This window comes from Bos grunniens, chromosome 16, assembly GCF_055505025.1.
Source record: "Bos grunniens cultivar Pamir isolate PY7600 chromosome 16, Bosgru_T2T1.0, whole genome shotgun sequence".
NCBI classification, from domain to species: Eukaryota; Metazoa; Chordata; class Mammalia; order Artiodactyla; family Bovidae; genus Bos; species Bos grunniens.
The window spans coordinates 66,722,502-66,738,127 of NC_141180.1; the positions used below are offsets into that span (position 1 = coordinate 66,722,502).

A 15,626-nucleotide genomic window follows, 5' to 3' on the forward strand; every position below is an offset into this window, starting at 1 on the left:
CTATCAAGTGTAAAATGTCAACCGTCCACTGTACAAGTTAAAGCAAAGGTCTGGTATTAGGGTGAGATACCTGTGCGGAAATTGTTAATTATTGGCATATAGATGATATTTAATCTCACATACTAAGTGGGATCACAAAAGGCAAGGGTATAAAGAAGAAAATCAACAATTAAGACCTAGGAGTGTCCACTGGGGTGGAGGAGGGTTGAAGTGTTCATGTTAATGGAGCAGGAAGAGGCAGAGGACTTGATAGAGACTGAAGAGCACTGAGAGCAAAAGCACAAATGTGAGAGATTAGAAACCAGACAGGACAAAACACATCAAGGAGGAAGGATATACATTAGCTGAAATAAAAACTGATAACTGGTTGCTGGGATTAGCAAAATGAAGATCACTATCAAACTTTGTAAGAACAATGACATTAACTGGTGAAGTGTATGAATCTTGATTTGGAAAGAGATCATAAAAGAGAAGAAGAACTGGAGAAAGGCTATAAATAATCCTTTTGCTTTTGCTTTTGAAAAGAATAGCCAAAGCGGGGGAAAAATGAGGCATTGGCTAGTTGCTTATTTGTTTGTTGGTTGGTTTTAAGATGAGAGAAACACCAGCATGAAATTACACTGATGAAAATAATTAATGAGACAAAAAATTGATTCAAGGAAAGGGAAAATCCTTTATATGCATCTACACTGAAATGACAAAAAAATTAAGATGGATTAGTATTAGAGTTAAAATGAACTGTAAGCCATAATACTTTTGAAATGAGGAGGAATGACCCAATATCAGTGGATTATGAAATTAACTACAATTTGAGGAAATGTCAAAGATATTGACAAATGGCAAATCAAGGATAATATATATACAGACTGCTTTGTCTGGCATTTGTAATTGACACATTTTACACAAGGAGATGGAATATCTAGTAATGCTTTTAACATGCAAAGGATTTAGATAGATGTGAAAGACTAAGTTCTCACTTCAGGTTACAACAAAACCACCAGAATGCTTAAAATCTCTGATGGTTTACATACTACAAAAAATTTACAGTAAAGGAAACTACATTTCAGAAAGTATAATGGGATGGCTTGAAAATCAGTGCTCAGATGGTTTTGGTGGGGAAGAGCAAAGCAGGACAGATAGAGGAATATGGTGAAGAAACAGAACAACACAGGCTTGTGTTGCACATAGTCCAGAGATAAATAAGAATTACATTTACAATTTCTGGTGTATAATTGGAATTAATGAAAATACCTCACTCCAAGTATGCTGTATTAAGTGAAATGTTTTCTGAAGTAAAAAAAAAAAAAAAAATCTTTGAAGGTGGAAGTGGTGAGAGATAGAGAGAAACAAAGAGAGAAGATGGGAGGGAGATACCCTGAGTTCTTGTTATAAGCCATTTAATTATCATGGCAAAGTTGAGAGGCAGATTTTATTATCTGTTTATAACAAAGAGAAATAAGAGATTGACATTATCCAAAAGGAGAAAGCTCTAAGTAGATTTTTATTTTAGATTATTTATTTGTTGGTTGGTTGATGAAAACTGAGTTTTAAATGATATAGGCGAATGAGACATAGTAAAAGAAATTTAGTAAGACCATCGTTCATTTTCTTTAGTGATGACATTTAAGAACTATGGGAAAATTAACTGAAGTAAAAAAAAAATTGGGATGAAATGATACACATATGCTTTTGGTCTCTATGTTTTAGTTTTTAATTAGTTTTATCAATTGGTATTAGGAATATGGCTTCTTTTCCCTGTATTTCCTTTGCTACAGAAATTTATGCTCTGGCCAAAAGTCCATTCTCACTAATATTCACTAAATATATAGGCAAAATGAATTAAATAGCCAATATAATACCTAGCCACTGAAAAACTCTCAGTCTGAGCAAAACAGCACCTCTAAGCCTTCTGGTGTTCACAATTATTTCAACTAGGTTACATAGTTTTCATGCTGCTGCTGCTGCTAAGTCGCTTCAGTCGTGTCCGACTCTGTGCTACCCCACAGACGGCAGCCCAACAGGCTCCTCCATCCCTGGGATTCTCCAGGCAAGAACACTGGAGTGGGTTGCCATTTCCGTCTCCAATGCATGAAGGTGAAAAGTGAAAGTGAAGTTGCTCAGTTGTGTCCGATTCTGTGCGACCCCATGGACTGCAGTCTACCAGGCTCCTCCATCCATGGGATTTTCCAGGCAAGAGTACTGGAGTGGGGTGCCATTGCCTTCTCCACATAGTTTTCATAAATTTCCCTAAATAAGACTGTTTGGAAGAGTTGAAAAAGCATATAAAATAAGTCAATATTTATATTTACTCAAAGCAATCTATAGATTTAAGTAGTCCCTATCAAATCACCCATTACATTTTTTAACTGAACTAGAACAAACAATCCTAAAATTGTATGAAACAATAAAAGATCCAGAATTTCCAGAAAAAGGACAAAATGAACAAAAAGCAAAGCAGGAAGCATAACCCCTCTGCCCTAATTTCAAACAATACTACAAAGCTACAATAATCAAAATAGTGAGGTATTGGCACAGAAACAAACATGATCAATGTAGCAGAATAAGGAGCATAGAAATAAACCCATACACCTATGGTCAATTAATCTTCCATAAAGGCAATCACTTCAGCAAATGATGTTGGGAAAACTGGACAGTCACATGTAAGTCAATGAAGTTAGAACGCATTCTCACAACACACACACACACAAATAAACTCAAAATGGCTTAAAGACAAATATAAGACATAACATCATAAAACTCCTAAAGAGAAAATAGGCAAAACAATCTCTGACATATATAATACCAATATATTTTCTTAGGTTAGCCTCCTGAGGCAAAATCAAACTTATAAGCTTTTGCATAGCAAAGGAAATAATAAACAAACAAATAAACAAACAAAATAGACAATATAAGGATTGAAACAAAACATTTGCAAACAACGTGAGCAACAAAAGCTTAATTTCAAAAATAACCAAACAGCTCACACAACTCAATAACAATAAACCAACTGAATAATGGGGAAGAATGAAATAGACATCTCTCCAAAAAAGACATACAGATGGCCAATAGGCACATGAAAAAATGCTCATTGTTGCTAATTATTAGAGAAATCCAAGTCAAAACTACAATGAGCCACTGCCTGACCCTGATCATAATGACAATCATTAAAAACTGTACAAATAACAAATGCTGGAGAGGGTGTGGAGAAAAGGGGAGCTTTCTGGCATTGTTGGTGTAAATATAAACGGGTGCAGCCACTATGGAAAACAGTATGGAGGTTCCTCAAAAAACTAAAAATAGAGTTGCCATATGATCCAGCAATTCCACTCCTGGGCATATATCAGGACAAAACTATAATTCAAAAAGATATATGCACCCCTATGTTCATAGGAGCACTATTCACAATAGCCAAGACATGGAAACCACCTAAATGTCCATCAATAGATCAATGGATAAAGATGTGGTGCATATATACAATGGAATACTACTCAGCCATAAAAAAGGAACAAAATAATGTCATTTGCAGCAACATGGATGGATCTAGATTACCATACTAGGTGAAGTCAGGAAGAGAAAGACAAACACCATATAATAGATTATAATTAGACTTCAGCTATATGTGGATTATAAAATATGACATAAATGACTCTATCTTCAAAACAGAAACAGGCTCTCAGATATAGAAGACAGACTTGTGGTTGCTAAGTAGGTGGAGGGAGGGATGGAATGGGAGTTTGGGTTCAGCAGATGCAAACTATTATATATAGAATAGATAATAAGGTATAGGTAGGGAGCTCGAGTCAATATTCTGTGATAAACCACAATGGAAAAATATTTTAAAATAATTATACATATATAAACAATTTATATAACATATAAATTATATATATATATATAAAGTCAGATACAACAAAGTGACTGAACAATCATAAACTACATATATACTATATATAATTTATATATATATAAACTGAACCACTTTGCTGTACAGCAGAATGTAACTCAACATTGTAAATCAGTTATACTTCAATAGAAAAATAAATATAAAATTATTTTTACTCCATTTCCTGTTAATAAGATGTGACTCGAACAAATGTTGCAATAGTCTCTATTTTTTCATTTTCTTTCTCATAGAATAAAGGGAATAGGACTATTTTAAGTCTAAGGCCTTTCTTGGTTCTATGATATGGAATATATGGTCTTATGTTATTTTAGAAAGAAGCCTAATAGAAAATTATTTTTCCTATGTACAATTATGACATGTTGAGTGTCATTGGTGACATACAATGAAATGAATGACATGCTGAATGAAACTCGATAGAATATATCAGTTTCTACAACAGTCATTATAAATATCATTTTATATTTACCATAACAGAGTCTTCCAGGCAATTTGAGAATTTCTTCCCACTCCAAATTTAATCACATGGTGAATTTTGAAAAGTAGTTCATTCAATCAGTAAGAAAATGAAGATTTAAAGAATTTTTTTTTTCATTATTATGGATAAAAGGGATAGAGAAAACCCAATCATTTATAAACAGTTTTATATGTTTAAAGGGAAAAACACAGAAACCACAACAGTAACAATAAGATTTCCATAAAGTTCTAAATCACGTGGCAGAGACAGCTTCAAGTTATTTAATAATGCTTGTTGGTTTACAAATGTGCAGAGTGAGAGAGAGAGAGAGGGAGAGAGGGAGGGAGGGAGAGAGGGTACATTTAAATATATCAAGAAATAAAAAGAGAAAATAACTTTAAATCTCCAGATTTTAACTAGTTTGACGAATGCTGTCTTAATGCCTTACAGAATATCTTTACAATTTTTACATGTAACACCATCCTTAGTGCTTCTTGCTTCAAGCTCAGAGGATTTCTATACGATTCCTATTATACAGGAAAGTGTGTGCCTGCGTGCTTAGTCATGTCCTACTCTGAAACACTATGAACTGTAACCCTCCAGGCTCCTCTGTCTATTGGATTCTGCAGCAAGAATAGTGGAGTTGCCATTTCATCCTCTAGAGGATCTTCCCTACCCAGGGATGGATCCCATGTCTCCTGCTTTGGCAGACAGGTTCTTCACTGCTGGGCCACATCGGAAGACCATAAAGTGAAGTTAGTTGTTCACAATTGGGCATATTTTCTCGGTTCACTTTAGATGACTTATTTAATACATCACCAAGAGATGCACAATCTACTTCATTTAAAGTGGGTTTCCAACTTTCATCTGAGGAGTTGAATCATTACTTTTGCTCCTCAGAGGCAGTCATCTCTAAAACGGTGAACTGGTGAATGCTGTGTATCCGAGGCACCACGCTGAAACACATCAACAGAAACAAGACTTCCAACTCTGAAAACATTCCAGTTCACTGACGGACTCCATGAACTACCATCTGAGCGAGGTCAGAGCACCACTGTCATTTCTATGGCAAGTTCCACCACAACACTTACTCAGAAGTAATGAGCAGACAAGATGGTCAGAGCGCACTTGATTTGAAGCGCACGCTGAAGAAAATGAGAGGTTTCACGTAGCTGAGAGTAAATTAGGTATGTGTCAATCTATCTGTTGGCACAAATCATTCCATGGAGTGGATAATCTACTAACTACCTCAGAAAATGCGAGTTTTCAGAATAGCAGCAGGGATTTAAGTACTATATGACCACAGGTATCACAGAGAGAAACTGAAAAGTAATCTTTCAGAGTACACTGTAATGCTTTTATGAGTAACTCCACAGGAAAGTGGAAAATCTGAATCCACATAAGTGTGCATACATCATAACAATTATGAAGGGGACCTTTCACTTCGTTTTATATTTCCCTCAGACTTATCGACATAATCATATCTTCTCCAAAGTAGCAAATATAAGCACTTTGTACTGCATACATTTCAAAAAGGTTTATTGGCTTAAGAGCTTTTTCCATCTCTACTATAATTGTCACAGTTTTAAAAGATTTAAATTAGCAGTGATCACATTGGATTTCATATCTTGCAGAGTGACTTAATCCATACAGCCTCAGACTTGAATTCATAAAACTCGGCTTTTTTATTACCTCCGTTATTTGTAAGCACTGTGAACTTGGGCAAGGAAAGGAAACTCTCAGTCTTAGGTTTTTCATCTGTAAAATGTGGACACATATATGCATTGTAATAGCTTTGTTGTTTTGGATGAAAAACGTCAAACAAAGAAAATGACTTTGTAAATAGTCAAATGGAGGATATAAGCATGTATAGAAATGTAGGATATGAGGCTATAACATCTGTTACCCAATTTATTTCCAGATTGAAGTAATTTGGCTGTCTAGGCACTGTCTTTCACTACTCTATAACCGTTCCCTTCTACCCAGTCAACAAAACCAAATTTTTAAAAAAAAAAAACTATTCTTCAGTCAAAAAGAAGTAAACAGGGGGATTCTCTGGTGGTTCAGCAGTAAAGAATCTGCCTGTAATGCAGGAGACACACAGGAGTTCAATCTCTGGTCTGGGAAAATCCCACATGCAGTAGAGCAACTGACCCATGCCCTGCAGCAACTGAGCCTGTGCACTGGGCTGGGGGCTGCAACTGTTGAGCTCATATGACACAACTACGAAGCCTGCACACCCTACAGTCCACGATCCACACCAGGAGAAGCCATTGCAATGAGAAGCCCGTGTAACACAACGAAGAGTACAAAGATCCAGCAGAGCCAAACATAAGTAAAATTATTTTAAAAATAGGTAAATGCTCCTTGCCAAAACCTATAAACTCCCTAACAAACTTATAGAAGAAATATTTGTAGTATCAGCAGCAATGTCCTCATCATTAACTCCAATAATAAAGAAAGCAGTTTACAATTTTGGATGCCTCTGAAATCAATTTTAATTTGGCCAATAAAATTATTTAACTTGGTTAATCAAAAGATATGTATTTTTACAAGATTCTCCTTTTTTTTTGACTTTTAAAGTTACTTAATGGAAGAACAAGAGAAACAAAATAAAATAGGGTATTATGCTCTGCTTTACTTAAAACTAATTTATGAGAAAATATAATAGAGATCAGATCAGATCAGCCGCTCAGTTGTGTCCGACTCTTTGCGACCCCATGAATCGCAGCACACCAGGCCTCCCTGTCCAACACCAACTCCCGGAGTTCACTGAGACTCACGTCCATCGAGTCAGTGATGCCATCCAGTTACCTTATCTTCTGTCGTCCCCTTCTCCTCCTGCCCCAAATCCCTCCCAGCATCAGAGTCTTTTCGAATGAGTCAACTCTTCACATGACATGGCCAAAGTACTGGAGTTTCAGCTTTAGCATCTCCTCCCTAAATTTTTGCATGGATATTTGTTATTTCTTCCCTTTAAAGGAAAAGAACAAGTAAGGTATTAGTATAAATATAAAATTTCTCCTTTAATATATACGGATATAACCCGTAAGATCTCTGAGGACAGAGGCTATTAGCTTTTACTTGTTTATGACATCCTCAAAGGTGAAATATTTCCTGGCTTGCAGTAAAATTAATGAATGAAATAATGCTAGATACAATGAAGCAAACATGAAAAGCAAAGTGAGCCACTTAAGGTAGTTTGATTTTCTTATGATTTTGCATTATAAGACATAACAGTGATGACCTGGCAAGAACCACGAATTTGTCCTTATTCCATGTCCTCTTATCTACACATTGTCTACCTCTTACTGTATTAAAATATTAGAGTCTTGTTTGGTGCATTTAAAAAACTAGAAGCAATCATAAACCTCATTCTTCAGCCTGATTCCCTACTGGTACATTTTATGGCAGCATAAATTTTTCTAACTATGGCCATCATGATAAAATTGTCTAGGTCAATTACAGCAATTATGTGCTCTTCAACATTTCCAAGCATTTCAGTTTCAGTGATCATCTGATCAATGTGTCTCCACACTAAACTCTATGCATCCTGAGGGTAACACAATTTTACTCACAGTTTTATTCTCAGTGTCTTTAGAGAATGGGAGAGTATGAGAACATCAGTAAATAGCTTATATGTCACTCAATGATCGACTTTAACAATGAATAAATGAAGTTAACTTATTACAAAGTGCTACGAGAGCTTTCCAACAAATAGAAAAATAAAAAATGTGATCTCCCTTTTAACAGGAATAAAACAGTAGGTGCACTTGTTTTGAAATAAACTAAGGAACAAATATTGTCTAGCCCAGCAAACAACAGTTCCAGGGGTATTCAAGTGCTACATTCCTAAGGTAAAACATAAGCTACAAATCAGCATAGTTTGTTGAGGAAAGAGGCTAGTTACAAAATAGCAGCTGAAAGGCAGCTCTGTGTTGCTACACTTGCCCTGACAGAAGGTGCTGAAGTATTTACTTGGGTCTGCTGTTTCAAGCAGTCTGTCCTTGGCATCCAAAAGAAAGTGTGCTTAAAAAAGAGAAGTGTAAGTTAAATATCTTTAAATGTGTCTGCCACTATTATTACCAGTCTTAGTAATAATATTTCTCTTGTTCTTGGCAGATGAGTTTTTTTTTTTTTCTCTCTCTCTCTTTTTTACATTAAAGGACAATAACATTTACCTGTGATTGCAACTGAATGCTTAAGGTTGATTTTTTTTTTCTTTAACTGAAAACAATGAATTTTTTCTACAGTGCATCAATATCTACTACTCTGAAACTATCTTCACTGAATGCACAAGAAAGTCACGGTGAGCTCTGAATGATGGCCACCTGCAAAGAAATGATAAGACTGAGCCTTTCTCTCTTTTCTTGGCAGGACCCCTTTGCTGTGTTCTGACTTATGCCAGGTAATTGGAGTCAGTCAACTAGACAACCAGCTAATTTCCATTTTCTCTCTCTTCTGTATATATCAATAATAGCCTCATATTCTTCACAAGGAAATGTAACAATGTGTCTGTCATTTAAATAATTCACCAACTGATGTACAAAAACATTACAAGAGAAAGCTGGAATTAATTTCAGAGTGATACAGGTTCATATATCCATCCTAATTTATATTTTCCTAAGATCATTTTGGAGTTAGTTAATTATTTTGAATGGAGAGGTGGCAAACAATTTGTTGCCATCATGGAGCTTAATTTGAGTGGGTGTTAGTCACTCAGTCATGTCTGACTCTTTGCAATCCCATGGACTGTAGCCCGCCAGGCTCCTCTGTCCATGGAATCTCCAGGCAAGAATACTAGAGTAGGTTGCCATTCCCTTCTCCAGGAGATTTTCCCAATCCAGGGACTGAACCCAGGTCTGCTGCACTGCAAGCAGATTCTTTACCATCTGAGCTACCAGGGGTCTTCAAATTTGAGTGGGTAGAGATGGACAAAAAATAAGCTGTCAAAAAGTAAATAAGATCATTTCTAGTTGGGTCACAATCTGTAAAATAAATTATTGTGACATGATAATTTTAACTAAGGAATGGGGAGTTGCTACCTAAAATGAAGGATTAAACTTAGTCAGCATTTGGCACAATAGAACAGAAGGGAAGCTAGGAGAGCTGATGTAGACTGCAAGGAAGGGAGAATTAAAGGGAATCGTGATGAAGAGCTGGGCAAGAGCTAGACCGAATTGAAACTTGCCGGTGGATGTTACACTTCAAAAGCATACAAGTGGGGTAAGGCTATGATCCAAACTATGATTTGTGATTGCTGTGTGTGGAAATAATTTTAGGTGAACAAGACCGAAAGTAGGAGACAAGAGGCTACTGTGTTAAAACAGCCCGGAGATTGACAGGGACGAAAGTTAGAGAAATAGGAGTCGAAATGGAGGAGAACGTTGAGAAGCATTGCAAGGTGGTAGCAACAGGGTAAACTGGGTGATGAGGGCAGCAGGAACCAAAGTGTTTAGTATTGAACTATTGGGTGTGTAGCAGTGCTATTTATTGAGAAGAAAATAATTGTGGAAGGATAAATTTAAGAGTTGAAAATAGTGTTTATTATGATTATTTACCCTAAGATATCTATTTTTTATTTAAATATACCAGCAGAATGAGGGCAGTGCCAAAGATAAAATTTTTAAAAAGTATCGGTGTACTTTCTACCATAAAACTGGTTGAGATCACCCTGGGAGAAGGGTTGGATTGAGAAAAAGAAACAAGGATTAAAAACTTGACATTTAAAATTTTTCTTTCAAAACAATTTTAAACTTACGAAATATAGCAAATGAGGTATAATTTATAAGGTATAATTCCTTCTTCCGTGCTCTTACTCACTTTATTCTGCCTTTATTATTTCCTTTTTACCTTAAGAACTTATTTTGACATTTTTACAAAGGCGGGTATACTGGCAAAAAATTATCTGAATATTTCTTCCTGAGAAACATTATGAGAAGAAATATTATTTATTATTCATTTGTTAGGATAATTTCACTGGGAACAGAATTTTCTAGGTTAGTAGTTTTTTCTCCCAACACTATTTCACTTTACTCTCTTCTTGCTTGCCTGGTTTCTGAGAAGCTGGATATAATTTTATCTTTTTTCCTCTACAGATAAGGTGCTTTATTTTCCTCTGGCTTCTTTCAGAATATCTTTTCTTTGATTTTTATATTTTATATTATACTTTATCTTTGATTTTTCTGTAGTTTTAAAATGATATACCTAGGTGTGGAGTTCTTTTTTGGGAGAGGGGTTATATTCTGAGTTTGCTGGATATGTTGTTTGGTGTCTGACATGAATTTGGGTAAGTTCTCAGTCATTACTGTTTCAAATATTTCTTCTGTTCCTTTTTTATTTCCTCTCTCTTCTTTTTCTTCTGCTACTCCCATTACACATCTGTCATATCTTTTGTAGTTGTCCCACAGTCCTTGAATATTGTTTTGCTTTTTTCAGCCTGTTTCTTTCCATTTCGTTTTTCCGGGTTTCTATCAATTATATTCACTGCCTCAAAGATCCTTGCCTCAACCACGTCCAGTCCACTAATAAGCGCATTCAAGACATTCTTCATTTCTGTTGCAACAGTTTGGAAATCTAGCATTTCTTTTTAGTTCTTAGAACTTCCAACCTGTCTGCTTACATTGCCTGTCTGTTCTTGAATGCTGTCACCTCATCCTTTAGCATCCTCAGCATTTAGAGATCAAGTATTTAATCACAGCTTTAGTATTTTAATCATAGCTGCTTTATATTCTTGGTATAATCAATACTCAATACTTCCAACATCCCTACAGTTTCCGGTCTGATGTTTATTCTTTCTATTCAAATTGTGTTTTTGCTTTTTGGTAGGCATTTTATTTATTTATTTATTTTTTGACAGGACTACATAATGTATTGAGTAAAGGAACTGCTATAAACTTAACAGCAGCAGCAGGAGCTGTAAACAGGTCTTGGTGGTATAGTAGTGAGGTGTAGGGGAAAGGGAAGTGTTCTATCATCTTTAATTAGGTCTCACTCTTAGTAAGCTTGTGCCTCTGGACTGAATTTCATGAGAATTTCTCTCTCTCTCTCTCCCTTTTTTTTTTTTTTTTTTCTCTTTCCTTTAGGTGGGACAGGATGGCTAGACTGGTCCTGAAGTTGGTTATTTCCCTTCCCCAGGTCTGTTAGGTTTGAAAATACTCCATCCATTTCAGACTCAAGTTAACTTTTTATAAGACAGGTCTTGCTAAGAGCAGGACAAAAAAGAAGAAGAAGAAGAAGAGGGCACTCGTGTATTTCAAAATGCTTACCTCTTTTCCCTCTCCCTACCAGAAGCCTGAAGGTATGTTTTCTCTTTTTTTTTCCCTGTGATACTGTGGGAGTGTGGCTGAGGTTCTGGAGATAAATGTTACAATACTGAGGGTCCCCACCCCATGCCTCAGCCTCCCTCTAGCATTTGCTGTCCAAGTTGTCCACACTGGACCTCCAGCCATTCATCAAGTCAAGTTCAGGGTTTGCTGTCCTCACACAAGGCTTATTCTCCTGGTGGTTTCTGCTCATGAATCTCTGTTCAAATAAACTGGGGCTCCCTGTATTCACCCCTTAGTTTCTCCAAATTGTCAGTCTCTGCAGTCTTGGGGGCAGTGGTTTTCCCTGTAATCTCAGTCTCAAGGAGCCAACAAGCTGTTCAGATTTTCACTTGTAGTGATTTTCTGGTAGTGACTTCTGAGTTCCTTACATGTGCAGATGTGCAGCCTGCTGGTTATTACTATTTTTTAAGACAATTTTCATTTTTTCTGGGAGGGGGGATATACAGATGGCAGAACTTGCTAGTGCAGACTCATTTAAACTATCCTGAAGTGAGGATGCCTATATTCCTCAAGGTGAAAAGAGATAAGCTCTTATCGCACTATGAAATCCAATACTAGTAGAGCTGATAATGGATTATAACAAAACCGTCTGCCCATAGAATGCAGCATAGGCACTGGTACATTAGCTCACTTTCATTAAGAGACAAATTCACATTAGCTTGGTAAATTTTGTCAACATTCTATACTTATTTCTAATTTCCAGATATTATTATCTGTATTAAAGTGCTCATTCCACTCAAAAGGCAGCAAATCCTACCTTGAAAGAGTTACCCATGTATTTAAATTTGTTCTGTTGATTACCTACCCATAATTCTGAGCAATTATCTAACTCTACTAACCATAATTATACACATATGTCATTTTCACTTTTTTCAACAAGTATTTCATACTAGGGCTATATAGGAAATCAGTCTGTATGTATCTCTATATCCATCAGTTGGTTTGAACACCAACTTTATTGCTTTATTGCTAAAGAGTATATATATCTTTGGGCAATTTGTTTAACTTCTAAAAGCTTCTATAAGCTTTAATTCCACCATCTTTATAATGGCAACTATAATAACAATATGTACTTCGTTGGCTATTGTGATGTTCAGTGAGATAATGCAATTAAAATATTAAAGTGTTTAGCAATGTTCCTGTCACATGGGAAGGACTTGATAAAGTAATTGCATTTAAAAACATATAGAAACAATATAATAAAATGTCATTAATAAATTCACACACATTTGATAGTAATATACCACTGAAGACATTTTTTTGTTGTTTCTTACTCAAGGAAATAGGAAATTATAATCATTTATTCAAGTGGTTGAAACAGTAAACAAATTTACATTTTAAGATCACTTTGAGATATTTGAGAATTGATGATATTGAGAATATCAATTAGACCAGTGAGAAACAGAAGTACATAAACAGAGAAGAGTAATGATTAAAAAAGAAGAAGAAGAAGAAGAGGCATATAGATGTAATGGGGATAAAGTTGATTTTCTCCAAAAGCAAGATCTGTGTTTAAAGTGAGGCTGCTTGGTATTCTTCATAGTACATAGCATGCACCTCTTAGTTAAAAAAAAAAAAAGTTGAGAGAATTCTGTATTATTACACAGTGTCAGAAGGTAAATTTGTTATTACTCAACATTATGTTTCTGTATCCTGTATAGCTTCACTGTCATTAATTGAAATCTCCCCCAAATTAATTGAAAGTGTTATTCGCTCAGTCCCATTGGACTCTTTTCAACCTCATGGACTATCACCTGGCAAGCTCCTCTGTTCATGGGATTGTCCAGACAGGACTACTGGAGTGGATTGCCATGTGCTCTTCCAGAGTATCTTCCCAACCCAGGTCTCCTGTATTGCAGGCCAAATTTTAACCCTCTGAGCTATCAGGAAAGCCCCAAAGTACTTGAAATGCCTCTCTAAATCCTAGTGGTTGCTATCAGTAAATTTTAGAAATGCTGAAGTTATAATTACTCTTTTCCTAGGGCTTCATGTGAAACTTGGGGCTTCCCTGGTGGTGCTAGTGGTAAAGAATCCGTCTGCCAATTCAGGAGACTTAAGACATGTGGGTTCAATCCCCGAGGTGGGGAGATCCTGGGAAGAGGGCATGGCAACCCATTCCAGTATTCTTACTGGAGAATCTCATGGGCAGAGGAGCTTGGCTGGCTATAGTCCATGGGGTCGTAAAGAGTCAGACACGAATGAAGTGACTTAGTATGCATGCATGCAAGGAGAAATTTAGGAAGAGTTTATTATGGAACATTAGACAAAATCCATTTTATGTCAGATGTCATCAACTTTCCCACCATAAATACTACACAGCAGAGCATCTAAATTCATGCACTTGTTATAGAGGTTATTCAAATAGAAACCAAAAGATAAGTTGTTAGAGGTGTTATTAAAATAAAATTAAAATAATTCATCTTCCATACAATAAAGATGCATTTTAAATTGTTAAAGTACTAAATAATAACTAACAGGCTATTAGTCTGATAATATTTACTGATTCAAATGTATCAACATAATATGATTTTGTCTAAAAATATGTTGCCAGAATAATTTTTTATATATTGTTTTTAATCTATTTAAAAAGCTCTGGAATCTAAATAAAGAAATTAAAAATTCAATGGAGACAATTAAAGAGAAAGCTTAAAAAGAAAGAAAAGAAAGAGAACTATTGATTATATGGTTTTGACAGTTGCTATGCTAAGCATTTTTTTAAACTTTTTCTCAATCCTCAAAATATGTCAGGTAGGAAGCATTATTCAAATTGGTTTTGTAACACAAGTTGTAAATGACAGAGCCAACATTTAAAGTCAGTTATCTCTGATTCCACAACCTATGAAAAAAAATAGAAATGATGGGTAAAGTTAGGGATTATTATTTTTTCTATATGTTATGTGCTGGTAGACATGTATACATGGTATTAGAATAATAAAAAGAAAAAGTAACTTGTGAGAGATCAAAAATATATTACAAGTACTAAATCCCAATACCAATGTCATAGGACCATGTGTATATTAGCTTTAAATCATTTTACAAATTTTTTTTGATTGACAGATCCTATAGACATTATACAGGAGCTAAATCACACTGAAATTGAAAAAGTCATTAAAAGTGTAATTATCTTAATGTGACTTTTTCAATCTCAGTGTGATTTATGCATGAACATACCCAATCCTAGTAACCTTTTCTTTTCTATATTCATATTTATGTATGTCTTTGAAAAATAAGGCATCAGATATGTAATTATGTTGGTTTAGCCGCTAAGTCATGTCCAACTCTTGGGACCCCATGGACTGTAGCCCACCAGGTTCCTCTGTCTATGGGATTTTCCAGGAAAGAATACTGAAGTGGGTTGCCATTTCCTTCTCCAGGATTCCTGCACTTCAGGCAGATTCCTTACTGACTAAGCTACGAGAGAAACCCGTAAAAAAATAAGGAAGAGGGTAAAATATCCAGGTCAGGAGAAAGAAGATTAAATTATGTTTAAGATAATAGGTTTTTGAATCAAATATACCTTTCCTTTTCTTTTAGTTCTGCTGAGATTAAGTGTGATCCATTGAATTGACTTTCCTGTCTTGTTTATTCATCTGTATAATACAGTAGTATTATTGGCAATTTAAGTTTGTTATGAGGATTAAATGAATAAAAAGAACACAACACAGTGACAAATAAATTAGTAAATACACAGAACCTATTTTTTAGATGTGTGCTGACAGCTTTTATGCTTCACCCTTCCTTCATCCCCTTTTGCTTATTATCTGGCTCAGTTTATAAGAAAGCAGGATGCTGCCCGTTTGGGCTCTAGCCTAAGTACCAAAGAACACAATCTCTTGCTCAGATACAAAATCCTGTCCCCCAGTCCTACACTCTAACCACAAGCCAGTCTCCTTTCTTTCTCAAGTCATTTCAGGACAGCTTGGGAAGTATGCCAGCTCTC

At 35.6% G+C, this 15,626-nt stretch overlaps 1 pseudogene across 1 annotated transcript in view; it reads right to left on the bottom strand.

Moving 5' to 3' along the window:
• Positions 1 to 10,911, bottom strand: part of LOC147356950 (large ribosomal subunit protein uL24 pseudogene) — a 51,151-nt pseudogene extending 40,240 nt beyond the window's left edge. The window contains exons 1-2 of the transcript XR_015142897.1: positions 10,736 to 10,911; positions 5,246 to 5,314 (exon numbers count right to left, since the gene is read on the bottom strand). The product of XR_015142897.1 is annotated as a large ribosomal subunit protein uL24 pseudogene (transcript). The remainder of the gene's footprint in view (positions 1 to 5,245; positions 5,315 to 10,735) is intronic.
• Between the last annotated feature and the right edge of the window lie 4,715 nt (positions 10,912 to 15,626).